Below are 27,628 nucleotides of genomic sequence, written 5' to 3' on the forward strand. Positions count from 1 at the left end.
TAACTTTATGGGTGGAGGAAACACCTGCCAGTGTTGTCAGACATACCGCATGTTTCCTAGAAAGCTCATGCATACCTAGAAAGCTCATGCATACCGGTATTATGATACAATAACAGCAATCACATCAGGCTATGTATGCCTAAATACGCACGCTCGTGTTTGTTTACATGTAGCTCTACCGCGTCTAGTACTTTCTGGACCAATCCGCCAGATGAATTCATTTCAGTCACTTGGCCCAGAGAGTTGCTTCACACGGGAAAACGTTTCATCTGGCAACGTTTTGCAATAGAAACGTTACCGTTTACTCCTAGGAACCAAACGGAAGCAAATGGAAGAGCAAGCGGAACGAACGGGGAGGGATTTTACCTGAATTTGTCCAATAAAACTCTCGTTTTCTTTGAAACTGTTTCGCTACAAAACGTTTCGCAGCAGGTCGACGCTAATGAATACACCAGTGATAAGGGACCAGATTTGATATTCATGGTGCAAACCCCGTGTAGGCCACACAGCTGGCCAAGTTTAGTCACATGCTTGTTGTTATTGTTCTGGTAGTCTAGTGCTTTCCTGAATGGTCTGCACTCGATCTGAACCTTCTCCCAATTCAGAGGCATCAGAATAATATTGTCTACATTCGGATTTGTGATTACAGGATTCTTCCAAATATTTAGGACGTTTGACTCGGAACGATCGCGACGCAAAGGGGGAGTCAATCAAATACGCATCGCGTCCCTTATTTACCAACATGACGGAAGACAAACAAAGGGTCATCGAGGAACATTTGCAGGGTAAGTTAAATGCTGTCTCGTAGTCTATAATGGCCTGGCATGTTGCATAATGTGAAAACAACGGACCGTATGATCGCAGTATATTCAGGATGCCATGCTGTCTTCCTGAGACATGTAGCCCTACGTCATTGTACATCATATTGTTATGGTTTAAACAGTGTTGGGCCGAGGAGACACAGATATGAGTTTTTTTTGCTACATTGTAGCACAACAATGTTTCTTCAGCGGTGGTAGTAATACCGCTGCCATGTAAACATTCCTCGTGTTGCCTGGCTGTCCTACATTAGACAGATCAGACAGTAGGATAGGTAACGTTGGGCTATAGGGCAGGCCTAGAATAACATTGTCAGCGAGCTGATGTAAAGTCGATATTGACCTTAGCGCAGTGTTCTGAATGACGTATTCTCGATGATGCTATGTTTGGCATTGTTCAATGCAGCTACGATAAGAAACACAACAAACCAGATGATTCTGCCCATCCACCTGTTGTGTGCTTCACCGTTTATGTAATAAAGGGGAGGGGCTGAACACGTCGCTTTCTATTGGATAGCCAGCCTATACAGGGGAGGGCTGAACACGACGCTTTCCTATTGGATAGTCAGCCTATAAAGTGGAAGGGGGGGGGTTGAACACTTCGCTTTCCTATTGGATACACACAGGAAGGAAAATGTGGGCAGAGGACAGGGACCATTGAGCAATAAGGGGGGCAGTACTGTCATGGGCACTGAGCAGGTGCTATTTAAAGAACAAAACATTTAGCGATGGCTGACTGTGCCACAGCTATCTAGGATAAACACACCTCCTCAACCACGGCACACGCAGGCTGTTAATCCCTGCTTTATGACTGGCCTATTATCAACTATGTCTCAATGTTCTGCACCATTTTGTCATGTTTATGTTTTCTTCTTTAAGGTTCCTGGGTGGAGCTGCACTTTAACAATGGCAACAGTGGTGGCTCACCAGCACATGGTGTGGAGGAAGAGCAGGTACCAGGCTCTGCCACTGAGCTACCAGGCTCTGCCACTGAGCTACCAGGCTCTGCCACTGAGCTACCAGGCTCTGCCACTGACCAGGCTCTGCCACTGAGCTACCAGGCCACTGAGCTACCAGGCTCGTTAGGTGCCTCTGCCTCAGTCCATGGTGGAGACCTGATGGCTGGGTCTACCTCTGCGTCGGTCCTGCCTGAGTCTCTCTCTGCCTCTACCCAGGGAGGTGACCTGATTCCTGGGTCAGGGTCTGCGTCTGGCTCAGTCCAGGGAGGGGTGGACTTGGAGAAGATGTTGTTAGACGCTCAGCACGAGTCAGGAAGAAGCAGCTCCAGGGGCAGTGTGCCCTGTGACAGGTGTCTCTCCACTCACCAATCACATGCCATGTAGACCATCACATGACCATTTTGGATTCATTTTATACTGATTAGCTATCTGAACACAAAGGACTAAGAGATAAGAGACACTGTCATTCACTGGAGTTATAGCACAGTAGGTACTATAGTGACCTCTGACCTCCTATCCGCCATCTGCATGAGTGGCTCTGTACATTCTAGATCAGATTTAATAGATGAAGCTTGTCATGATGGAAACACAAGAGATCTGTCTTCCCCAATACTTATGTAGTCTCTCTCTTCCGCTGTGTGTGTCCCCCCCCCGACCCCCCCACTCAGTCCTCCGAGACCCCAGACTCCTTTGCTCCGCCGTGGCTCAGAAGTGCACAGCTCAGGAGAGAAGAACAGCTCACAGGTTTGGAGCCCTTATCCAGGGACACCATAGAGATGAAATATAATATCATTCTATTAAACTCTGTGTGGGGCACTAATCTCTAAGTAGTTGGTGAGGCACAGCAGGGTGGTTTCAAGGGTTAGAAAACAAAAACAAAAAAAGTTAACCTAATATTTACAATTCTGCAATATTGTTTTTATATTCCTAGTTTTTCCACTCAGAGGTTGAGAAGCAGAGCAGAAGAGGTTGAGAGCAGAGCAGAAGAGCAGTTTTTTTTTCAGAAGAGCAGTTTTCCTCTGAGGTTGAGAGCAGAGCAGAAGAGCAGTTTTTCCACTCAGAGGTTGAGAGCAGAAGAGCAGTTTTTGAGAGCAGAGCAGAAGAGCAGTTTTTCCACAGAGGTTGCAGAGCAGAAAGCAGTTTTCCTCTCAAGGTTAACAAAGAAGAAGTTTTTTCAGAGGTTTTTTTTTTAAAGTTTTTCTGTTCCAGTCTGAGAGCAGAAGAAGACTACCTAGAACGGAGCACAGAGGTTGAGAGCAGTGGAGAACCTGAGGTTGAAGCAGAAAGAGTTTTCCTCTCGCAGACTGGCATCAGAGGTTGGGACTCAGAGGTTGAGAGCAGAGCAGTAGACCTGAGAACAGTTTTTCCTTCAACAGAGCAGAAGAGCAGTTAGTTAAGCAGAAGAGCAGTTTTTCCTCTCAGAGGTTGAGAGCAGAGCAGAAGAGCATAGGTTAGTTTTCCACTCTGAGGTTCAGAGCAGAGCAGAAGAGCAGTTTTTATCCCAGAGAGCAGGTCAAAAATCTTTTTTTTTTTTAAATGTGTTTTCAATTCAGAGTTGGGACTGCAGTAGACCAACATTCCCAAGTTAGTAACCCCCAATATATTTGTAAGACGGGTCAAAAACAATAGCCCCCGTTTGAATATTATTGAATACAACTTACAGTGCCTTGCGAAAGTATTCGGCCCCCTTGAACTTTGCGACCTTTTGCCACATTTCAGGCTTCAAACATAAAGATAAAACTGTATTTTTTGTGAAGAATCAACAACAAGTGGGACACAATCATGAAGTGGAACGACATTTATTGGATATTTCAAACTTTTTAACAAATCAAAAACTGAAAAATTGGGCGTGCAAAATTATTCAGTCCCCTTAAGTTAATACTTTGTAGCGCCACCTTTTGCTGCGATTACATCTGTAAGTTGCTTGGGGTATGTCTATCAGTTTTGCACATCGAGAGACTGAATTTTTTCCCATTCCTCCTTGCAAAACAGCTCGAGCTCCGTGAGGTTGGATGGAGAGCATTTGTGAACAGCATTTTCAGTTCTTTCCACAGATTCTCGATTGGATTCAGGTCTGGACTTTGACTTGGCCATTGTAACACCTGGATATGTTTATTTTTGAACCATTCCATTGTAGATTTTGCTTTGTGTTTTGGCTCATTGTCTTGTTGGAAGACAAATCTCCGTCCCAGTTTCAGGTCTTTTGCAGACTCCATCAGGTTCTTCCAGAATGGTCCTGTATTTGGCTCCATCCATCTTCCCATCAATTTTAACCATCTTCCCTGTCCCTGCTGAAGAAAAGCAGGCCCAAACCATGATGCTGCCACCACCATGTTTGACAGCGGGGATGGTGTGTTCAGGGTGATGAGCTGTGTTGCTTTTACGCCAAACATAACGTTTTGCATTGTTGCCAAAAAGTTCAATTGGTTTGGTGTGTCTCCCAGGTGGCTTGTGGCAAACTTTAAACAACACTTTTTATGGATATCTTTAAGAAATGGCTTTCTTCTTGCCACTCTTCCATAAAGGCCAGATTTGTGCAATATACGACTGATTGTTGTCCTATGGACAGAGTCTCCCACCTCAGCTGTAGATCTCTGCAGTTCATCCAGAGTGATCATGGGCCTCTTGGCTGCATCTCTGATCAGTCTTCTGCTTGTATGAGCTGAAAGTTTAGAGGGACGGCCAGGTCTTGGTAGATTTGCAGTGGTCTGATACTCCTTCCATTTCAATATTATTGCTTGCACAGTGCTCCTTGGGATGTTTAAAGCTTGGGAAATATATTTGTATCCAAATCCGTCTTTAAACTTCTTCACAAGAGTATCTCGGACCTGCCTGGTGTGTTCCTTGTTCTTCATGATGCTCTCTGCGCTTTTAGCGGACCTCTGAGACTATCACAGTGCAGGTGCATTTATACGGAGACTTGATTACACACAGGTGGATTGTATTTATCATCATTAGTCATTTAGGTCAACATTGGATCAATCAGAGATACTCACTGAACTTCTGGAGAGAGTTTGCTGCACTGAAAGTAAAGGGGCTGAATAATTTTGCACGCCCAATTTTTCAGTTTTTGATTTGTTAAAAAAGTTTGAAATATCCAATAAATGTCGTTCCACTTCATGATTGTGTCCCACTTGTTGTTGATTCTTCACAAAAAAATAGTTTTATATCTTTATGCCTGAAATGTGGCAAAAGGTCGCAAAGTTCAAGGGGACCGAATACTTTCGCAAGGCACTGTATATACAATTCTACGCTATTATAGAATGATATAGAACAGAACTTGATATTCCTTTCTACCCAAACCACTTCCAGGAACATTGTAATGTGCTCTCTTGTCTTTTGGGTGCAGGGAGTTTGTTCTGAAGCATCCCAAACGTATCAACCCTCTCAGCATCAGAAACACCGGCGTCATGAAGAACGGAGGGATCTTCTCTGCAGAGTTCCTCAAACTTTTCCTTCCTTCTCTGCTCATATCCCCACGTACTGGCCATCGGTCTGGGGTGAGTTATGATCTTAAAAAACATTTACAAAATAAAAGCTAATTATGAAGAATGTATTATTTGTAAGGGTAAAAGAGCAGAACGTGAAATAGGTATCTTGTGTGTTTGTATGGGATATAATCTGCACTCTGTAGAGAGATTATAGTAACACAAATATAGTTTGGTGATCAGTATACTATTTTGTCTCATCGCCACCGTAGATACCAGGGGCAGCAGGTAGCCTAGTGGTTAGAGGCGAGCCAGCAACCGATGGCCAGTTCGAATCCCGGGTCTGATGGGAAGAATCTGTTGGGAAGTGAGCTGGCAACCGGTGGGGTGGGGGGGGGGGTGTTGGTATCAGGTCCTAGATGCCATTGCGCCCTTGACCAATAATGTGATCTTAATCTAAGTAGAATTAGAAGGCTATACTACAGTATTTTTAATCATCAACTATATCTACGTGCTGGAGAGCACACACACACACAGAGAGTTGACTAGAGCTGCATTCTAGCAGATGTGTGTTTTAGCTGTGCTGCTAAGGCCCCAGATCAGATGCCTTACGTTTTCTTACCAGCTCACTGTGGGAAGAATGGAATAGTTGATCCACTTCAGTCACCAGAGTTTGAGCTTTGAGCCTTTAAGGCACTGTGTATACGGAGGGAGAATGTCAATCTCTCCTGGCTCAAAGTTGAGAGTTTGACTGCATCACTATTGGTCTTCGTGCGAGGTGTTGAAGGTACAGAACTGTCTGTTTAAGCAGTTGGCACATAGTTCAGACACTCATCGGTACAACACAAGACATGCAACCAGAGATCTCTTCACAGTTCAGACTCTCATCGGTGTCTGGATACTCAGGTACTAGGATTACATGTCAGGAATTGAGAAAAGCGGAGTTTAAATGTATTTGGCTAAGGTGTATGTAAACTTCCGACTTCAACTGTATGTGGTTGGGATATGACTGTGATACATGGTTAGTGATACAAATGTGATGCCTGGTTGTGTCACCTGGCTATCTTGAGATGAATGCTCTAGCTGTGGGTCTCTCTGGATGGGAACGTCTGCTAAATGACTACACTGTAATGTAGCGCTGTGGGTCTCTCTGGATGGGAACGTCTGCTAAATGACTACACTGTAATGTAGCGCTGTGGGTCTCTCTGGATGGGAACGTCTGCTAAATGACTACACTGTAATGTAGCGCTGTGGGTCTCTCTGGATGGGAACGTCTGCTAAATGACTACACTGTAATGTAGCGCTGTGGGTCTCTCTGGATGGGAACGTCTGCTAAATGACTACACTGTACTGTAGTGCTGTGGGTCTCTCTGGATGGGAACGTCTGCTAAATGACTACACTGTAATGTAGCGCTGTGGGTCTCTCTGGATGGGAACGTCTGCTAAATGACTACACTGTAATGTAGGGTCTCTCTGGATGGGAACGCTGACTGGGTCTCTCTGGATGGGAACGTCTGCTAAATGACTACACTGTAATGTAGTGCTGTGGGTCTCTCTGGATGGGAACGTCTGCTAAATGACTACACTGTAATGTAGTGCTGTGGGTCTCTCTGGATGGGAACGTCTGCTAAATGACTACACTGTAATGTAGTGCTGTGGGTCTCTCTGGATGGGAACGTCTGCTAAATGACTACACTGTAATGTAGCGCTGTGGGTCTCTCTGGATGGGAACGTCTGCTAAATGACTACACTGTAATGTAGTGCTGTGGGGTCTCTAAATGACTACACTGGAGTGCTGTGTCTCTCTGGAACGTCTGCTAAATGACTACACTGTAATGTAGTGCTGTGGGTCTCTCTGGATGGGAACGTCTGCTAAATGACTACACTGTAATGTAGCGCTGTGGGTCTCTCTGGATGGGAACGTCTGCTAAATGACTACACTGTAATGTAGCGCTGTGGGTCTCTCTGGATGGGAACGTCTGCTAAATGACTACACTGTAATGTAGCGCTGTGGGTCTCTCTGGATGGGAACGTCTGCTAAATGACTACACTGTAATGTAGCGCTGTGGGTCTCTCTGGATGGGAACGTCTGCTAAATGACTACACTGTAATGTAGCGCTGTGGGTCTCTCTGGATGGGAACGTCTGCTAAATGACTACACTGTAATGTAGTGCTGTGGGTCTCTCTGGATGGGAACGTCTGCTAAATGACTACACTGTAATGTAGCGCTGTGGGTCTCTCTGGATGGGAACGTCTGCTAAATGACTACACTGTAATGTAGTGCTGTGGGTCTCTCTGGATGGGAACGTCTGCTAAATGACTACACTGTAATGTAGTGCTGTGGGTCTCTCTGGATGGGAACGTCTGCTAAATGACTACACTGTAGTGTAGCGCTGTGTGTTTTATGTGTCGTTTCCTGTTTGGACACCAGGAAGAGCAGACCCTGCCTTAGCAGCAGCCCATTGGGTGATCCTAGTAAATAATAAAATACACTGGGGACTGTAGAGTGAAACATCTGAAGAATGCCTTGCTGATTTTCAAGAAACTCTAACCAACAAAAATAAGTGGAAAAAAAAAAAAACTTAGCATGTTTACCAAGTTGCACAAAATAAAACGGACAACATATGTACAGAACTATACTAGTATGTTTATGTTCTTTCCACTTTGTCCTCAGGGTGTACATTGGGAGACGTCTAACTACCTCAGTGACCAGTACCTTCTAAAGGGACACTCCGCTGGACTGGAAAAACATGTTTTTTTGGCACCAACACCGTTACCTTCCACTGCTGCTGGCTTTGAAGTGGCGCTTATTAGATACAGATAGGCAACATTGTGTCCCCCAACTCCACTGAATACATGGCTCAAAATGGCACCCTATTCCCTACATAGTGCACTACTTTTGACCAGTTCCCATAGGACTCTGATCAAAAAGTAGTGCACTATATAGGGTTCCATTTGGGACACACTTCCTTTTTGTTTTCCCCTGGCGGTGAGCAGTCCACCCTGCCTGCATCTGTATTGTACCCCTGTGAATACTGTTGGCTTTTCCCTTAGTTCCCAGAGCTGCTTTTAAATAACCCTGCTCCACTGGAAAGTAGAACCCGGTGTTCCTCCTTCATCTCACTGGACGATCTCTGGGTAGGGGGGGCATCTTATAATCAACCTTTTAAGAGCCATCGTTGTCAACGACTAGCGAGCTAGCCGTTCACTGTCAGTCATTTTCAAGCCATTTTATCTGGCTCCGAGTCAAGACATTTTTTTTTTTTTTGTAGTAGAAGACATTACAGTAAGAAGGTGATGATATAGAAAAGCACTGTGAATTTCTCAGCGTTGAGATATGTACCGGGAAGAAAAGGGAGTGGGTCAGACAAGGGAGTGGGTCAGACAAGGAGCTGTTGCTTGTTTTATCAGAATGTCCTTGGTTGTGGGGGAAAAGGGATCAAGACATTCAACCGAAATGTTATTTCTGACCCGGATTCTTCTCATGGATCATAAAGGGCTTTAATCATAAAACAAGGTTTCAGGAGAAATTAAAAAAAAGGTTTGAAATAGATTAAACCTTGAAAGCGTTTGAGGAAGTAATGGAGCATCTTCCATTAGATCCCAGATTAGGTCGAACAGGAGCGTCAGGGTTTTGGTTCACCTTTCAGTTTATTGGTGTTATTTTTCACTCAGGGTTGTTTGTGACAACTAGGTGTCCCATTCACTGATTATGCATGTGGAACACATGTGTATGGGTAGAATTGTACGTTGTGTACATTAGATGTGGCACTATGTAAACCGAACGTGTTTTATGGTCTGTGGCATGTTATTGGTCTACGTAAACCATTTGAAGTACACAACAAACAGCTTTTCTACCACTACTGCATAAGACCACACATCTCCATATCAAATATTTTAGGGGAAAATATAGAGACTTTCACACTTGTAATTATGAGGGAATTTAGAAATCTTTTATTTTTGCCTTACTTATACTTCACTCCTAATTAAATACGAAATCTCAGTATCCAGAATGCTTCAGTATTTTTTGTTCTAAGAATGAAGAGAGCAAGAGGCTTTCCGAGTTATGCCTTGAAAAGGCATTACCAATCTGTTTCTGCATGTCTTGTAGAGCTGGTCAACATGTCAAGTGTATATGTGAAGTTGAAATACTGTTTTGTAAGAACAGTTGGAATTGTATCTGAAAAATAAAATGGTTGCATCATAAAAATATCCACCTCTGTGCTCGTTTCTGGAAAACCATACAAGGAAAACGTAATTATACAAAATGTCAGTCAATACCTTTTCCTAAAATTGCCTTTTTAACAGTGTATTCTCACTAATGATTTGTACAACAATGGGTCATTCATACCAAATATTTCAAACGTGTCCCCCTACCATGCCAACAAGTCAACTTTAACTTCCCATCACAAACAACCAAACAGATTAATACATTTCCACAATGTTAGCATTATAACACAAGGAACATAGCCTGGTTCCTCTCTAGGTTTTGGCCTTTCTAGGGAGTTTTTCCTAGCCACCGTGCTTCTACACCTGCATTGCTTGCTGTTTGGGGTTTCAGGCTGGGTTTCTGTACAGCACTTTGATATCAGCTGATGTACGAAGGGCTTTATAAATACATTTGATTTGATAGTCATTCAACAGACTAATTCACCCCGACTAGATCCTGATTTAAAGAGCATCGCAACGGTACCACGTTGTACTTTTAAGAATATTCTTTCAGTGATTTCAGAACATTGTATATTGCTGGATGATATTGTATACTGGGTGTACAATAACAAGTACCCTGGTTTCTTCATGGAGGTCCCGGTTCCTCCGGAGCTGACTGAACGACTGCTGGCCAGCTTAGTCTGGAGGATGGCAGGGCACTCAGCAGTTGTTGGGCCTCTCTGGTCGAGTTCCTGCCCGACAACATCGCAGACACATGGCAGATTATTACAACGCCTGGATAGGTATATAACATATCTTCTAACCACATCATACATAGCAATTTGTTGCCCTACTACACAGTCGATGATGTGGCAAGCAACCATTGGTTGATGAAACGCAACGCCTGCACATCCAGTTGGAGAGGAACGATCTATGGCTCTCCCAATCGTATTAAAAAACGGTCCTCTCCTAGTCTCCTATCATCTACACTGATTGGAGAAGACGAGACAGCTCTCACCACGATGCTGGCTTTCATCTGGTCGGTTGTTACAGATCAGTACAGCTGAAGGAGAGGATGATGTCTGGATAGTAGAGACACGACAGTAAAACATCTCTCCTCCACCACAGGAACCTGACTGTACCAGAGTTCAGACAGGACAACAAACCCATTCAAGCAAAAACTTTTTAAAAAAGGACCGTAGTCTTCTGTAGAACATATAGGATGCTATTACACAACTTAAAACCTGGTTGGTACAGTTGAAACGTGCAGCGGGCATCACGGGAGTTTCACGGGGGACATCACCGGGGTTTCACCGGGGGGACATCACCGGGGTTTCACCGGGGACATCACGGGGTTTCACCGGGGACATCACCGGGGGACATCACCGGGGACATCACCGGGGACATCACCGGGGTTTCACCGGGGACATCGGGGTTTCACGGGGGACATCACCGGGGGGTTTCACCGGGGACATCACGGGGGACATCCGGGGGACATCACCGGGGGACATCACCGGGGGACATCACCGGGGCATCACGGGGTTTCACCGGGGACATCACCGGGGTTTCACCGGGGGACATCACCGGGGTTTCACCGGGGTTTCACCGGGGTTTCACCGGGGACATCACTGGGGGTTTCACCGGGGGACATCACCGGGGTTTCACCGGGGGACATCACCGGGGTTTCACCGGGGACATTACCGGGGTTTCCTCCTCCAGAGATTAAGGATGTAGAAACCTTCTTAAAGCCATCCTGTCTTACTGGACTACAATGTAGAGTATCAGGATCTAAGACGACAATACGGCAGGCGTTGGGCCAGTAACCGAAAGGTACACATCTGTTGTTCTGCCTCTGAACAAGGCAGTTTAACCCACTGTTACTAGGACGTCATTGTTAATAAGATAGCCTAGTGGTTAGAACCAGGTAGCCTAGTGGTTAGAACCAGGTAGCCTAGTGGTTAGAGCCAGGTAGCCTAGTGGTTAGAACCAGGTAGCCTAGTGGTTAGAACCAGGTAGCCTAGTGGTTAGAGGAGGCAGGTAGCCTAGTGGTTAGAGGAGGCAGGTAGCCTAGTGGTTAGAGGAGGCAGGTAGCCTAGTGGTTAGAGGAGGCAGGTAGCCTAGTGGTTAGAGGAGGCAGGTAGCCTAGTGGTTAGAGGAGGCAGGTAGCCTAGTGGTTAGAGGAGGCAGGTAGCCTAGTGGTTAGAGGAGGCAGGTAGCCTAGTGGTTAGAGGAGGCAGGTAGCCTAGTGGTTAGAGGAGGCAGGTAGCCTAGTGGTTAGAGACAGGTAGCCTAGTGGTTAGAGCCAGGTAGCCTAGTGGTTAGAACCAGGTAGCCTGGTGGTTAGAGCCAGGTAGCCTAGTGGTTAGAGCCAGGTAGCCTAGTGGTTAGAGCCAGGTAGCCTAGTGGTTAGAGCCAGGTAGCCTAGTGGTTAGAGGCAGGTAGCCTAGTGGTTAGAGGCAGGTAGCCTAGTGGTTAGAACCAGGTAGCCTAGTGGTTCGAACCAGGTAGCCTAGTGGTTAGAACCAGGTAGCCTAGTGGTTAGAACCAGGTAGCCTAGTGGTTAGAACCAGGTAGCCTAGTGGTTAGAGCCAGGTAGCCTAGTGGTTAGAACCAGGTAGCCTAGTGGTTAGAACCAGGTAGCCTAGTGGTTAGAGCCAGGTAGCCTAGTGGTTAGAACCAGGTAGCCTAGTGGTTAGAACCAGGTAGCCTAGTGGTTAGAACCAGGTAGCCTAGTGGTTAGAGCAGGCAGGTAGCCTAGTGGTTAGAGGCAGGTAGCCTAGTGGTTAGAGGCAGGTAGCCTATTGGTTAGAGGAGGCAGGTAGCCTTTTGGTTAGAGGAAGCAGGTAGCCTAGTGGTTAGAGGCAGGTAACCTAGTGGTTAGAGGAGGCAGGTAGCCTAGTGGTTAGAACCAGGTAGCCTAGTGGTTAGAGCATTGGGCCAGTAACCGAAAGGTAAAAATCTGTTCTGCCCCTGAACAAGGCAGTTGTTCCTCGGACGTCATTGTTAATAAGAATTTGTTCTTAACTGACTTGCCTAGTTAAATAAAAAATACTGACAAAGCCAATAACAGGATTCTCACAAGTTCCAGTAGTGAGCTGCCTAATAACAGAGAATGGCCAATCAGGTGCCTTAGAAAAAGGCATTGTGTGGCCAGTCGGTTGACTGTCCACATCTACCAAATGACACGCAAAGTAGAACAGAATAAACCCAGATTAATTTCAGAATGTAAAAAAACGCGTCGTTGTGTGGTTTTCGTTACTTTTATTAAGTGGTTGACACCAGACGGTGTGGTTATATAGATACAGTCAATGAGTAAAATGTTATTATACATGAGAAGAAAAAAAAGAAGGATAAAAACTAAAAAAAAAAATAATAATAACCAAAAACTTTTAAAAAATAACCCAAAAACAAACTGTCCACTGACCAAACATGGAGACCTGTGTTGAAGAGCTTCACAAGGTCCAACATGGAGACCTGTGTTAACAAGGTCCAACATGGAGCCTGTGTTGAAGAGCTTCACAAGGTCCAACATGGAGGCCTGTGTTGAAGAGCTTCACAAGGTCCAACATGGAGACCTGTGTTGAAGAGCTTCACAAGGTCCAACATGGAGACCTGTGTTGAAGGAGCCTGTGTTCTTCACAAGGTCCAACATGGAGGCCTGTGTTGAAGGTCCAACATGGAGACCTGTGTTGAAGAGCTTAACAAGGTCCAACATGGAGACCTGTGTTGAAGAGCTTCTCAAGGTCCAACATGGAGACCTGTGTTGAAGAGCTTCACAAGGTCCAACATGGAGACCTGTGTTGAAGAGCTTCTCAAGGTCAACAACCTGTGTTCCAAGGTCCAACATGGAGACCTGTGTTGAAGAGCTTCACAAGGTCCAACATGGAGACCTGTGTTGAAGAGCTTCACAAGGTCCAACATGGAGGCCTGTGTTGAAGAGCTTCACAAGGTCCAACATGGAGACCTGTGTTGAAGAGCTTCTCAGGTCCAACATGGAGGCCTGTGTTGAAGAGCTTCACAAGGTCCAACATGGAGACCTGTGTTGAAGAGCTTCACAAGGTCCAACATGGAGACCTGTGTTGAAGAGCTTCACAAGGTCCAACATGGAGACCTGAGTTGAAGAGCTTCACAAGGTCCAACATGGAGACCTGTGTTGAAGAGCTTCACAAGGTCCAACATGGAGACCTGTGTTGAAGAGCTTCACAAGGTCCAACATGGAGGCCTGTGTTGAGCTTCAAGGTCCAACAGACCTGTGTTGAAGAGCTTCACAAGGTCCAACATGGAGACCTGTGTTGAAGAGCTTCACAAGGTCCAACATGGAGACCTGTGTTGAAGAGCTTCACAAGGTCCAACATGGAGACCTGTGTTGAAGAGCTTCACAAGGTCCAACATGGAGACCTGTGTTGAAGAGCTTCACAAGGTCCAACATGGAGACCTGTGTTGAAGAGCTTCACAAGGTCCAACATGGAGACCTGTGTTGAAGAGCTTCACAAGGTCCAACATGGAGGCCTGTGTTGAAGAGCTTCAAGGTCCAACATGGAGGCCTGTGTTGAAGAGACCAACATGGAGACCTGTGTTGAAGAGCTTAACAAGGTCCAACATGGAGACCTGTGTTGAAGAGCTTCACAAGGTCCAACATGGAGGCCTGTGTTGAAGAGCTTCACAAGGTCCAACATGGAGACCTGTGTTGAAGAGCTTCACAAGGTCCAACATGGAGGCCTGTGTTGAAGAGCTTCCAACATGGAGACCTGTGTTGAAGAGCTTCACAAGGTCCAACATGGAGGCCTGTGTTGAAGAGCTTCACAAGGTCAACATGGAGGCCTGTGTTGAAGAGCTTCACAAGGTCCAACATGGAGACCTGTGTTGAAGAGCTTCACAAGGTCCAACATGGAGGCCTGTGTTGAAGAGCTTCACAAGGTCCAACATGGAGACCTGTGTTGAAAGAGCTTAACAAGGTCCAACATGGAGACCTGTGTTGAAGAGCTTCACAAGGTCCAACATGGAGGCCTGTGTTGAAGAGCTTCACAAGGTCCAACATGGAGACCTGTGTTGAAGAGCTTCTCAAGGTCCAACATGGAGGCCTGTGTTGAAGAGCTTCACAAGGTCCAACATGGAGACCTGTGTTGAAGAGCTCCAACATGGAGACCTGTGTTGAAGAGCTTCACAAGGTCCAACATGGAGACCTGTGTTGAAGAGCTTCACAAGGTCCAACATGGAGGCCTGTGTTGAAGAGCTTCACAAGGATGGAGGCCTGTGTTGAAGAGCTTCACAAGGTCCAACATGGAGACCTGTGTTGAAGAGCTTCACAAGGTCCAACATGGAGACCTGTGTTGAAGAGCTTCACAAGGTCCAACATGGAGACCTGTGTTGAAGAGCTTCACAAGGTCCAACATGGAGGCCTGAGAGAGTCGGCCAGGGAGGAGGAATGTTATCCGTAAGGCTGCAACATTTCCCATAACTTTCCCAGCATCCTAGTTGGCACGATTCCCGGATCATTTCCTTTCCGATTCTGGGAATCTTCCAAATGGGATTTTCTGGAAAAATGTGGGAATTTTTCGGAAAGTTACCTGGGAATTTGCAACCTTACTTTATTTAAGCTAATTTCATTTCAGTTTCTTCCAAGGCCCAGATTTACAGTTGAGAGACTAATATCTCATCTTCCAACACATATTTCCTCCTTATTCCATAATGTGTCATCGTATCATAGGAAGTCAAACAAGGCTCAGACTTTTAAATAAATACACTAAACTTTAAACGGACATTTTTTTTTGGCCCTCTTTGTCGAGCCGCTGTCCATCGATCTTTCTGCTGCAGTCAGGCCCGGGTTAGTCTGTCCAGAGTCAGACCTGGGGCTCCTGCCTGCCTCTGTCTGCCCTCACAACGAGACAGGACGCCAACCAACCAACCAACCAACACCTCAGACTCTAAAGAAACAGGCCGTCTGACTCCAGCAGGCGACCAGGCGTCTGGCTGGCTGGCTGGCTACACAACGAAACAAGTGCATCACATTTCTTCTTCATTAGGAGGACAGACAAGGCTGTTGTTGTTTCTTTAAACAGATTTAACGACTATTCCTTAACTATGCAACGTACAAGATTTCTGTCCATTCGCGGTAGGTAGGTATGATGGCTGGGTTCGGGGAGGGTCGGAACAGTTTCGGGGGGGGTTGTTAAGTTTAGTTGATCTTGTCCTGGAATATGTAGAGGTTGTTGGTGGCGGCGACAGCGATGACGTTCTCCTTTGGGTGCCACGCGGTGTGTAGGATCTTCTTGTTGAAGTCCAGACTGTCTACGCTGATCTCATCCTTCTTCCTCTTCCCCGGTGGACACCTTGCGAGCCTTCAGGATGGCCCGAGGTTTACTGTTCTCTCTAGAGGCCTCCAGCGTGATGTCCCTCCGCGTGTTCCGGTCAAACATCCGGAAGAAGTTGTTGTACGAGCCCGTCATGATGGCACTGGGGAGGAGGAACAGCAAAACAAGGTGAATTGCACATTGCAAAGTGATTTTGAGTCCTTTAAAAGCTCAATATAAATACCATGTATTATTATAAGACCTATTATGAAATAGAAATTCGCTGCTGGACAAAAATACTAGATAAAGAATTGACATGTATTTATTTATCTAGTGTAAAGCAAACAACCCATCAAAGAGGTAAGAGTAATGTTGTAACATCGTCATGGTTCTAGAAGGGTAATGTTGTAACATCGTCATGGTTCTAGAAGGGTAATGTTGTAACATCGTCATGGTTCTAGAAGGGTAATGTTGTAACATCGTCATGGTTCTAGAAGGGTAATGTAACATCGTCATGGTTCTAGAAGGGTAATGTAACGTCATTATGGTTCTAGAAGGGTAATGTAACATCATTATGGTTCTAGAAGGGTAATGTAACGGCATTATGGTTCTAGAAGGGTAATGTTGTAACATCGTCATGGTTCTAGAAGGGTAATGTTGTAACATCGTCATGGTTCTAGAAGGGTAATGTTGTAACATCGTCATGGTTCTAGAAGGGTAATGTAACATCGTCATGGTTCTAGAAGGGTAATGTAACGTCATTATGGTTCTAGAAGGGTAATGTAACATCATTATGGTTCTAGAAGGGTAATGTAACGGCATTATGGTTCTAGAAGGGTAATGTTGTAACATCGTCATGGTTCTAGAAGGGTAATGTAACGTCATTATGGTTCTAGAAGGGTAATGTAACATCATTATGGTTCTAGAAGGGTAATGTAACGTCATCATGGTTCTAGAAGGGTGATGTAACGTCATTATGGTTCTAGAAGGGTAATGTAACATCATTATGGTTCTAGAAGGGTAATGTAACATCATTATGGTTCTAGAAGGGTAATGTAACGTCATTATGGTTCTAGAAGGGTAATGTTGTAACAGCGTCATGGTTCTAGAAGGGTAATGTCGTAACATCGTCATGGTTCTAGAAGGGTAATGTAACGTCATTATGGTTCTAGAAGGGTAATGTTGTAACATCGTCATGGTTCTAGAAGGGTAATGTAACATCGTCATGGTTCTAGAAGGGTAATGTTGTAACATCGTCATGGTTCTAGAAGGGTAATGTTGTAACATCGTCATGGTTCTAGAAGAGTAATGTAACGTCATTATGGTTCTAGAAGGGTAATGTTGTAACATCGTCATGGTTCTAGAAGGGTAATGTAACATCATTATGGTTCTAGAAGGGTAATGTTAGAACATCGTCATGGTTCTAGAAGGTTAATGTAACGTCATCATGGTTCTAGAAGGGGAATGTTAGAACATCGTCATGGTTCTAGAAGGTTAATGTTGTAACGTCATCATGGTTCTAGAAGGGGAATGTTAGAACATCGTCATGGTTCTAGAAGGGTAATGTAACATCATCATGGTTCTAGAAGGGTAATGTAACATCATCATGGTTCTAGAAGGGTAATGTAACGTCATTATGGTTCTAGAAGGGTAATGTTAGAACATCGTCATGGTTCTAGAAGGTTAATGTTGTAACGTCATCATGGATCTAGAAGGGGAATGTAACGTCATCATGGTTCTAGAAGGGTAATGTAACGTCGTCATGGTTCTAGAAGGGTAATGTTTTGGCGTCATCATGGTTCTAGAAGGGTAATGTTGTAACATTGTCATGGTTCTAGAAGGGTAATGTTGTAACGCCACCGTTGTTCTAGAAGGGTAATGTTGTAACATCATGGTTCTAGAAGGGTAATGTTGTAACGCCATCGTTGTTCTAGAAGGGTAATGTTGTAACGTCATCATGGTTCTAGAAGAGTTAATGTTGTAGCGTCATGTTCTAGAAGGGTAATGTTGTAACATCGTCATGGTTCTAGAAGGGTAATGTTGTAACACCGTCATGGTTCTAGAAGAGTAATGTTGTAATGTCATTGTGGTTCTAGAAGAGTAATGTTGTAGAGTCGTCTTTGCTTGGAAGTCAATTTGCAGGTCTGAATTGTAATCAGGGGAAAACGACTGGCCCTTCTCATTGAAACCAAGGAAATACAAGGCTGACTGCTGTACTGTAGGCATTGTTCTCAGAAAACAGAACACATTATAATTCATGGAAAAACGTCAATCTTTGTGATCAATCTTAGTGTAAATAAAATGTTTAGGTGACAATCATGGTATTAATAATTGCTTCTAACACAACAGATGTGTGTCCTTGAACCGATTAGTGAAAAATCACACAGAGAAGTGAAGGGTATTTTAGTTGCTAATGGCAGCCTGCAGTACCCTGGTCAGCCTTAAACTAGAGTTACTCAATGAGGAGGCAACACTGAGCTAGCCTGCAACATCACTTCCTGGAGGAGCCCAAACAGCGCAATGTCACGTCTCCATGAGACGCCATCTTAACCCACTATTTTATCTTCAATGTGGCGTTGAGTCTTCACATAGGAATGAATGCTGTCAGGTGATCCTGGGCTTTGTGTATATACAGGCGTTGATTTTAATGCAGGTGTTTGTTATTTGCGTGTTGCGGGTCCATTTATGAGAACGGCGTAACTTTCAAACTGATTCTAAAGTTCCGTGTCGGTTGGTTTGCGGTACCTGTCAGCACCGTTCCAGCAGCACTCGAACTTGTCGAAGATGCAGTCGTTTTCATACAGCGAGCAGAGCTTGCACGGAGGTACTCGTGCACCTATACAAAATATAAAACACATTAAAAACAGTTCGGATCAATTAATTTATTTGGCCTTTAGGAAGAATTTGTCTTTCATTCCTGAGACAAGAATTTTAAGATTTAAATAACATATATACACTGAACAAAAATATAAAATGCAACATGTAAAGTGTTGGTCCCTTGTTTCACGAACTGAAATAAAATATCCTAGAAATTTTCCATACGCAACAAAAGCTTATTTTTCTCAAATGTTGTGCACTAACATCCCGTTAGTGAGCATTTGTCCTTTGTCAAGATAATCTATCCACCTGACAGGTGTGGTATACAGGAAGATGTTGATTACACATGATCATTACACATGTGAACCTTGTGCTGAGGACAATAAAAGGCCACTAAAATGCGCAGTTTTGTCATCAACACAATGCCACAGACATCTCAAGTTTTGAGGGAGCGTGCAATTGGCATGCTGACTGCAGGTATGTACACTAGAGCTGTTGTCAGAGAATCGAATGTCCCAACATCGGTTTAGAGAATTTGTCAGGACGTCCAACCGGCCTCACAACAGCAGGCCACATGTAACCACGCCAACCCAGGATCTCCGCATCCGGCTTCTTTACCTGTGGGATCGTCTGAGACCAGCTACCCAGACTGCTGATGAAGCTGAGGAGTATTTATGTCTGTAATAAAGCCCTTGTGAGGAAAAAAGTAATTCTGACTAGCTGTACCTGGCTCCCCAGTGGGTGGGCCTATGCACTCCCAGGCCCATCCATGGCTGCGCGCCTGCCTAGTCATGTGAAATCTATAGATCAGGGCCCATTGGATTTATTTCAATTGACTGATATCCTTATATGAACTGTAAAAGTGTTGAAATTGAAAATGTTTGGTTTATATCTTTGTTCACTATACATATTGTTTCTGTCTGTTTTCATACCATTGCAATTCATTCAAAATGTGATAAAAACATACTACTACACAACGCAGTGCTCTAGAGCCAGAGGAATGTAGGTAAAGTTCCAGTCACTACCTGGTAGGTCTCTACAGGTAAAGTTCTATTCAGTACCTGGTAGGTCTCTACAGGTAAAGTTCCATTCAGTACCTGGTAAGTCTCTACAGGTAAAGTTCTAGTCAGTACCTGGTAGGTCTCTACAGGTAAAGTTCCAGTCAGTACCTGGCAGGTCTCTACAGGTAAAGTTCCAGTCAGTACCTGGCAGGTCTCTACAGGTAAAGTTCCAGTCAGTACCTGGTAAGTCTCTACAGGTAAAGTTCCAGTCAGTACCTGGTAAGTCTCTACAGGTAAAGTTCCAGTCAGTACCTGGTAGGTCTCTACAGGTAAAGTTCCAGTCAGTACCTGGTAAGTCTCTACAGGTAAAGTTCCAGTCAGTACCTGGTAAGTCTCTACAGGTAAAGTTCCAGTCAGTACCTGGTAAGTCTCTACAGGTAAAGTTCCAGTCAGTACCTGGTAGGTCTCTACAGGTAAAGTTCCAGTCAGTACCTGGTAAGTCTCTACAGGTAAAGTTCCAGTCAGTACCTGGTAAGTCTCTACAGGTAAAGTTCCAGTCAGTACCTGGTAGGTCTCTACAGGTAAAGTTCCAGTCAGTACCTGGTAGGTCTCTACAGGTAAAGTTCTAGTCAGTACCTGGTAAGTCTCTACAGGTAAAGTTCCAGTCAGTACCTGGTAGGTCTCTACAGGTAAAGTTCCAGTCAGTACCTGGTAGGTCTCTACAGGTAAAGTTCCATTCAGTACCTGGTAAGTCTCTACAGGTAAAGTTCCAGTCACTACCTGGTAAGTCTCTACAGGTAAAGTTCCAGTCAGTACCTGGTAGGTCTCTACAGGTAAAGTTCCATTCAGTACCTGGTAGGTCTCTACAGGTAAAGTTCCATTCAGTACCTGGTAGGTCTCTACAGGTAAAGTTCTAGTCAGTACCTGGTAAGTCTCTACAGGTAAAGTTCCAGTCAGTACCTGGTAAGTCTCTACAGGTAAAGTTCCAGTCAGTACCTGGTAGGTCTCTACAGGTAAAGTTCCAGTCAGTACCTGGTAAGTCTCTACAGGTAAAGTTCCAGTCAGTACCTGGTAAGTCTCTACAGGTAAAGTTCCAGTCAGTACCTGGTAGGTCTCTACAGGTAAAGTTCCAGTCAGTACCTGGTAGGTCTCTACAGGTAAAGTTCCATTCAGTACCTGGTAAGTCTCTACAGGTAAAGTTCCAGTCAGTACCTGGTAGGTCTCTACAGGTAAAGTTCTAGTCAGTACCTGGTAAGTCTCTACAGGTAAAGTTCCAGTCAGTACCTGGTAGGTCTCTACAGGTAAAGTTCCAGTCAGTACCTGGTAGGTCTCTACAGGTAAAGTTCCAGTCAGTACCTGGTAGGTCTCTACAGGTAAAGTTCCATTCAGTACCTGGTAGGTCTCTACAGGTAAAGTTCTAGTCAGTACCTGGTAAGTCTCTACAGGTAAAGTTCCAGTCAGTACCTGGTAGGTCTCTACAGGTAAAGTTCTAGTCAGTACCTGGTAAGTCTCTACAGGTAAAGTTCTAGTCACTACCTGGTAAGTCTCTACAGGTAAAGTTCCAGTCAGTACCTGGTAAGTCTCTACAGGTAAAGTTCTAGTCACTACCTGGTAGGTCTCTACAGGTAAAGTTCTAGTCACTACCTGGTAAGTCTCAACAGGTAAAGTTCCAGTCAGTACCTGGTAGGTCTCTACAGGTAAAGTTCAAGTCAGTACCTGGTAGGTCTCTACAGGTAAAGTTCAAGTCAGTACCTGGTAGGTCTCTACAGGTAAAGTTCCAGTCACTCCCTGGTAAGTCTCTACAGGTAAAGTTCCAGTCAGAACCTGGTAGGTCTCTACGGGTAAAGTTCCAGTCAGAACCTGGTAAGTCTCTACAGGTAAAGTTAAAGTCACTACCTGGTAAGTCTCTACAGGTAAAGTTCTAGTCAGTACCTGGTAAGTCTCTACAGGTAATGTTAAAGTCAGTAGGTCTCTACAGGTAGGTCTCTACAGGTAATGTTAAAGTCAGTACCTGGTAGGTCTCTACAGGTAGGTCTCTACAGGTACAGTTAAAGTCAGTACCTGGTAGGTCTCTACAGGTAGGTCTCTACAGGTACAGTTAAAGTCAGTACCTGGTAAGTCTCCACAGGCCGGTTTTCCATGTTCAGATCCCACACCTTGACTGACAGGTAGTCTCTGGTCATCATGTAGCGGCCGCTGTGACTGAACTTCACATCCGATATTGAGGAGATGATCTCGGAGAAGAAGGACCGGCTGCTAGGGTCCTCTGGCTCCTCGAAGACTGAGAAACAAATACATACAAACCTTTCCAAACCAGTCCATCAAAACAGCAACCCACCCAGTTAACCCACTGTTCCCAGACCAGTTAACCCACTGTTCCCAGACCAGTTAACCCACTGTTCCCAGACCAGTTAACCCACTGTTCCCAGACCAGTTAACCCACTGTTCCCAGACCAGTTAACCCACTGTTCCCAGACCAGTTAACCCACTGTTCCCAGACCAGTTAACCCCACTGTTCCCAGACCAGTTAACCCCACTGTTCCTAGACCAGTTAACCCCACTGTTCCTAGACCAGTTAACCCCACTGTTCCTAGACCAGTTAACCCCACTGTTCCTAGACCAGTTAACCCCACTGTTCCTAGACCAGTTAACCCCACTGTTCCTAGACCAGTTAACCCCACTGTTCCTAGACCAGTTAACCCCACTGTTCCTAGACCAGTTAACCCCACTGTTCCTAGACCAGTTAACCCCACTGTTCCTAGACCAGTTAACCCACTGTTCCTAGACCAGTTAACCCCACTGTTCCTAGACCAGTTAACCCCACTGTTCCTAGACCAGTTAACCCCACTGTTCCTAGACCAGTTAACCCCACTGTTCCAGACCAGTTAACCCCACTGTTCCTAGACCAGTTAACCCCACTGTTTCTAGACCAGTTAACCCCACTGTTCCTAGACCAGTTAACCCCACTGTTCCTAGACCAGTTAACCCCACTGTTCCTAGACCAGTTAACCCCACTGTTCCTAGACCAGTTAACCCCACTGTTCCTAGACCAGTTAACCCCACTGTTCCTAGACCAGTTAACCCCACTGTTCCTAGACCAGTTAACCCACTGTTCCTAGACTAGTTAACCCACTGTTCCTAGACTAGTTAACCCACTGTTCCTCGAGCAGTTAACCCACTGTTACTAGACCAGTTAACCCCACTGTTCCTAGAGCAGTTAACCTAGTGTTCCTAGACCAGTTAACCCACTGTTCCTAGAGCAGTTAACCCACTGTTCCCAGACCAGTTAACCCACTGTTCCTAGACCAGTCCACTGTTCCCAGACCAGTTAAGCCACTGTTCCCAGACCAGTTAAGCCACTGTTCCCAGACCAGTTAACCCACTGTTCCCAGACCAGTTAACCCACTGTTCCCAGACCAGTTAACCCACTGTTCCCAGACCAGTTAACCCACTGTTCCCAGACCAGTTAAGCCACTGTTCCCAGACCAGTTAAGCCACTGTTCCCAGACCAGTTAACCCACTGTTCCCAGACCAGTTAAGCCACTGTTCCCAGACCAGTTAACCCACTGTTCCCAGACCAGTTAACCCACTGTTCCCAGACCAGTTAACCCACTGTTCCCAGACCAGTTAACCCACTGTTCCCAGACCAGTTAACCCACTGTTCCCAGACCAGTTAACCCACTGTTCCCAGACCAGTTAACCCACTGTTCCCAGACCAGTTAACCCACTGTTCCCAGACCAGTTAACCCACTGTTCCTACTTGCCTGGTTAAATAAAGGGAAAACATAAAATATAAATAAATAACCGGCTGACATCAGAGGGAAACTATTGTGAAACATAAAAAAACAGTTTGTGTGTGGAAACACATCTGACTTAGTTTGAGGAACGCTCAACTCCGTTCTCTTATTTCGAGTTGAGTTTTGATAACAGGATTCGCTACAGCAACAACATATATTATTCTATCTAAAACAATGACATTTCTGTAAAGTTTTACTCCAACGATATTACCGACTTACATTTGCTTTGCCTGTCACAGAGGGCAGCAGCTCGCATGTCACAGAGGCGGATGGTCCCCTTACTGCTACTGTACACAAATACATTACACTGGTGTGGATGGCACTCTGCAGCCGTGATGACTTCTGTTAGCTCCTCCATGTTGGCAGGCTTTATATCTACAATGTCTGGGGGAGGGGAGGGGCACGATCAAGGATCAACACCACCAACACATGGCAAGGGCATAGACACACACAGGTAGACACACACACACACACTCACAGGTAGACACACACACACACACTCACAGGTAGACACACACACACTCACAGGTAGACACACACACTCACAGGTAGACACACACACACTCACAGGTAGACACACACACACACACTCACAGGTAGACACACACACTCACAGGTAGACACACACACACTCACAGGTAGACACACACACACTCACAGGTAGACACACACACACTCACAGGTAGACACACACACACTCACAGGTAGACACACACACACTCACAGGTAGACACACACACACTCACAGGTAGACACACACACACTCACAGGTAGACACACACTCACAGGTAGACACACACACTCACAGGTAGACACACACACTCACAGGTAGACCCACACACAGACACACCACACACAGACAGAGACACACCACACACAGACAGAGACACACCACACACAGACAGAGACACACACACACAGACAGAGACACACACACACACACACACACACACACACACACACACACACACACACACACACACACACACACACACACACACACACACACACACACACACACACACACACACACACACACACACACACACACACACACACACACAGACAGACACACACACACACACAAATCTTCCCATTTAAATGAAATACATGTTGCGTATGTTTTGTGATTAAAAAAAGGATACTAAAACTTCTATCTGTGATTTCTAAATGCCAGAGGTTAACCCTGAGGTCATCAGCTGAAAGGTACGTTTCGTGATCACTGTTTACAGAGATAGAATTGATGTGATATGTGTGTGCGTTAGCGAATATCCTCCTCGGACTAGCCTCCACCATCCGGTCCATAGGCAGCAGCACAGGCACCTACAACAAAGAAGCCTTTTATTATGACGATATACCACCTTTAAAAACCCTGCAGTTCGCTCCTTTTCTGAAGATGACAAATATATGTAGTAGTGAAGTAGAGGGGGTCAGTTACATATCGCAATATTATATTGATACTTGACTAAAATCCTGAGGGTGAAGAAAATATTGAAGTGCCCCTATCCATGTCCGTAGGCGCCAGGCGCACGTGTTTCCTCTGGAACTATCACGCTGTTTCACGTGTTACTATGGCGTTGTCTGATTTGCTGTTAAGCTCACTAGTCTTGTCGGCAGAGGAAATGTAAGTGTGGACAGTTCCAGCCTCTTCAAAGAAGGGCAGAAATATGATTTAATGTTCCAGATTTTTGGGGGCCTCAACAATTTAGCAGCAGAGTGAGAATTATTAAAATATGTATTTGACAAATTAAACTAAGGGATCATTAATGGATTACAGTTCGGTCCGTTTGGGTTGTCTTAAGTCATGGAGGGGGCTTGGCAAGGCGGATTTATGTCTTGGGAAGGAGTCCACGGAGGGGGCTGTGGCAAGGTTTCACGGAGGGGGCTTGGCAACTTCGGGGTGGTGGAAGGAGTCACGGTGAGCTTGGCAAACGGGGTTGGATTAGGAGTCACGGAGAGGGGGCTGTGGCAAGGTCGGGGTGGTGGAAGGAGTCTACGGGCTGGGAGTGGCAAGACGGGGTGGTGGAAGGAGTCACGGACTATTGGGCTGTGGCAAGTCGGAGTGGTGGAACCTTGTCACGGAGTAGTGGAAGAGGCTTGAGGGGGCTGAGGAGGAGTTCACGGTCTTGTGTAAGGAGTACGGAGGGGGCTGTGGAAGGAGTCACGGATTGGGGGCTAGAAGGAGTCACGGAGAGGTCATGAAGGTGTAGTCACGGATGAGCTGTGGAAGGAGTCAAGGAGGGGGGGAGTCACGGAGGACCTTGTGGGGAGTCACGGAGGGCTGTGGAATGGTCACGGAGGGGGGTGGTGGAAGGAGTCACAAGGTCATGGGCTGTGGAACCTTCTATGTGGCTGGAAGAGATCAACATACAGGGGGCCAAGGTCATGAGTGTGGTAAGAACTATGTACACAGGAACGGAGGGGTGGGGAAGGGTCACAAGAGGGGTGTCAGTGAGTCACTTCTAGGGTGTGAAAGAATAACACTTCTATGTTGTGGAAGGACAACACCACTTCATGAGGGGTGGTGGAACAGTCACGGAGGTCATGGGGTGTGGAACAGTCACGGAGAGGGGGTGTGGAAAGTCACGGGAGGGGGTGGTGTGAACAGTCACGGCTGTGGTGAGAAGGAGACATACACGGAGAGGTCATGAGTGGAAGGTACACGTGAGGAAACGTTCGGATGAGTGTGTGCACATTTGAAGATTGAGAACATTTGAACATCAAGGCCATGTTCTGTTAACACTCTCCACCCGGCACAGCCAGAAGAGGACTGGCCACCCAGGTCATAGTGGTTCCTTAGGTTTATTTCCTAGGTTTTGGCCTTTCTAGTCATGAGTTTTCCTAGCCACTCTTTTACAACTGCATTGCTTGCTGTTTGGGAGTTTTAGGCTGGGTTTCTGTACAGCACTGAGATATCAGCTGAACAAAAAAAGGTCATATAAATACATTTGATTTTTGATTTGATGTAATTTGTGAAACCAGTGCGAACTGATTCTACTTGTCAAACAGTGAAAATGTCAACAGTCAGACACGATTCACGGCGACCGGTTGCTAAAAACACTTCACGTCTGAAACGGATGGACAACAACGGCAACATACAGACCGTCACTCGGTGCCGTGTATTTTCCATCACATAACTCCAAATACTTTACCTTTTTCTTTGTGTTTTTATTTATTTCCCTGAACGGAGGGCCAACAACCGGGTCACGAGTGGTCTAAACTTCACTGCATCGCTGTGCCTAGACAACTCTGGGTTGAGCCCAGGCTCCATGGGGCACAACAACAACAAGCGTTGTCCGAGTGTGGGGAGGTTTCGCTGAGAGAGGATATCCTTGTCTCATGAGTCAGTTCGGGCCGAGGCGCAGACAACAACAACAAGGTCGCTCGGGGCAGTGTTTCCTAACACTTTATGCTGGCTTCCGGGTTGGAGCAACAACAACAAGTCAGTGAGGCTTGGTAACACTTCTGTGTCGGCTGAGAGACGCATGGCTTTCGAAGTTCAGGGAGTTGTAGTCGATGAGACAAGATAGTAACAACAACAATTGGATTGGGGAGAAAAGGGGGTAAAATTTCTATAATATTTCCCTGAACGGGATCATTCAAAACTATACCAGGTAAACGGTGATGACGAGAGGAGACATACCCGTAACGACGTGAGACAAAGGATCTCTCAGTCTTCCATCCTCGTCTTTCAAGTTGTAACCTTCTGCTCTTTTGTCTCGTTGGCTGATTTTCCACAGCTTGATGGTTTTGTCTGGGTTGGGAAAAACATGTCAGTGTGTTATATAGTCCAGTTATATAGTTATAGGTTTACAGTCATCCTTGGCCTTTCCGTCTGTCAAAACACTTCAGAGGAAGGAGTGTGGCAGCAGAATCAGAAAGTTGAGTTAACATTGATAAATAAGATGTTTCATTTACATAATAACTGGGGGAAAGTTACTTGGACCCCAGAAGGGGAAGGTCAGGCTTGTCTTCTTACTGGGAATGTGTCTGGAACTGTTGTATGTCCCTTCTGAGGTTGACCTTATCTTGATCTAGTATATAGCCTAAGAGGCTCACTATTACATGTCCCTTCTGAGGTTGACCTTATCTTGATCTAGTATATAGCCTAAGAGGCTCACATTACATGTCCCTTCTGAGGTTGACCTTATCTTGATCTAGTATATAGCCTAAGAGGCTCACTATTACATGTCCCTTCTGAGGTTGCCCTTATCTTGATCTAGTATATAGCCTAAGAGGCTCACTATTACATGTCCCTTCTGAGGATCTAGTATTGACCTTATCTTGATCTAGTATATGAGGCTCCTAAGAGGCTCACTATTACATGTCCCTTCTGAGGTTGACCTTATCTTGATCTAGTATATAGCCT

At 45.4% G+C, this 27,628-nt stretch overlaps 2 long non-coding RNA genes and 2 pseudogenes across 49 annotated transcripts; 3 read left to right on the forward strand and 1 right to left on the reverse strand.

Moving 5' to 3' along the window:
- The first annotated feature begins 497 nt into the window (after positions 1–497).
- Positions 498–9,417, forward strand: LOC127926603 (BCL2/adenovirus E1B 19 kDa protein-interacting protein 3-like; annotated as a pseudogene). The gene is made up of 6 exons (XR_008124504.1): positions 498–785; positions 1,698–2,127; positions 2,446–2,547; positions 2,987–3,093; positions 5,099–5,277; positions 7,880–9,417. The product of XR_008124504.1 is annotated as a BCL2/adenovirus E1B 19 kDa protein-interacting protein 3-like (transcript).
- Positions 9,418–12,595: 3,178 nt separating this feature from the next.
- Positions 12,596–27,628, reverse strand: part of LOC118375394 (serine/threonine-protein phosphatase 2A 55 kDa regulatory subunit B delta isoform-like) — a 37,228-nt pseudogene continuing 22,195 nt past the window's right edge.
- On the forward strand, positions 12,666–14,759 carry LOC127926604 (uncharacterized). 43 transcript variants are annotated; one of them, XR_008124532.1, is made up of 9 exons: positions 12,666–12,813; positions 12,878–12,951; positions 13,024–13,134; positions 13,193–13,303; positions 13,340–13,561; positions 13,948–14,058; positions 14,198–14,271; positions 14,310–14,383; positions 14,628–14,759. It is a non-coding gene; the product is annotated as an uncharacterized LOC127926604 (long non-coding RNA). The 43 variants fall into 43 exon arrangements; XR_008124509.1 differs by having other exon boundaries at positions 14,310–14,420; positions 14,628–14,756; XR_008124525.1 differs by having other exon boundaries at positions 14,310–14,420; positions 14,665–14,745.
- Positions 19,615–21,553, forward strand: LOC127926605 (uncharacterized). 5 transcript variants are annotated; one of them, XR_008124550.1, is made up of 5 exons: positions 19,615–20,079; positions 20,116–20,187; positions 20,260–20,619; positions 20,728–20,835; positions 21,124–21,553. It is a non-coding gene; the product is annotated as an uncharacterized LOC127926605 (long non-coding RNA). The 5 variants fall into 5 exon arrangements; XR_008124552.1 differs by having other exon boundaries at positions 19,615–20,187; positions 20,548–20,619; XR_008124551.1 differs by lacking the exon at positions 20,260–20,619 and having other exon boundaries at positions 19,615–20,187.

This window comes from Oncorhynchus keta, unplaced genomic scaffold (genome assembly GCF_023373465.1).
Source record: "Oncorhynchus keta strain PuntledgeMale-10-30-2019 unplaced genomic scaffold, Oket_V2 Un_contig_7919_pilon_pilon, whole genome shotgun sequence".
NCBI classification, from domain to species: domain Eukaryota; kingdom Metazoa; phylum Chordata; class Actinopteri; order Salmoniformes; family Salmonidae; genus Oncorhynchus; species Oncorhynchus keta.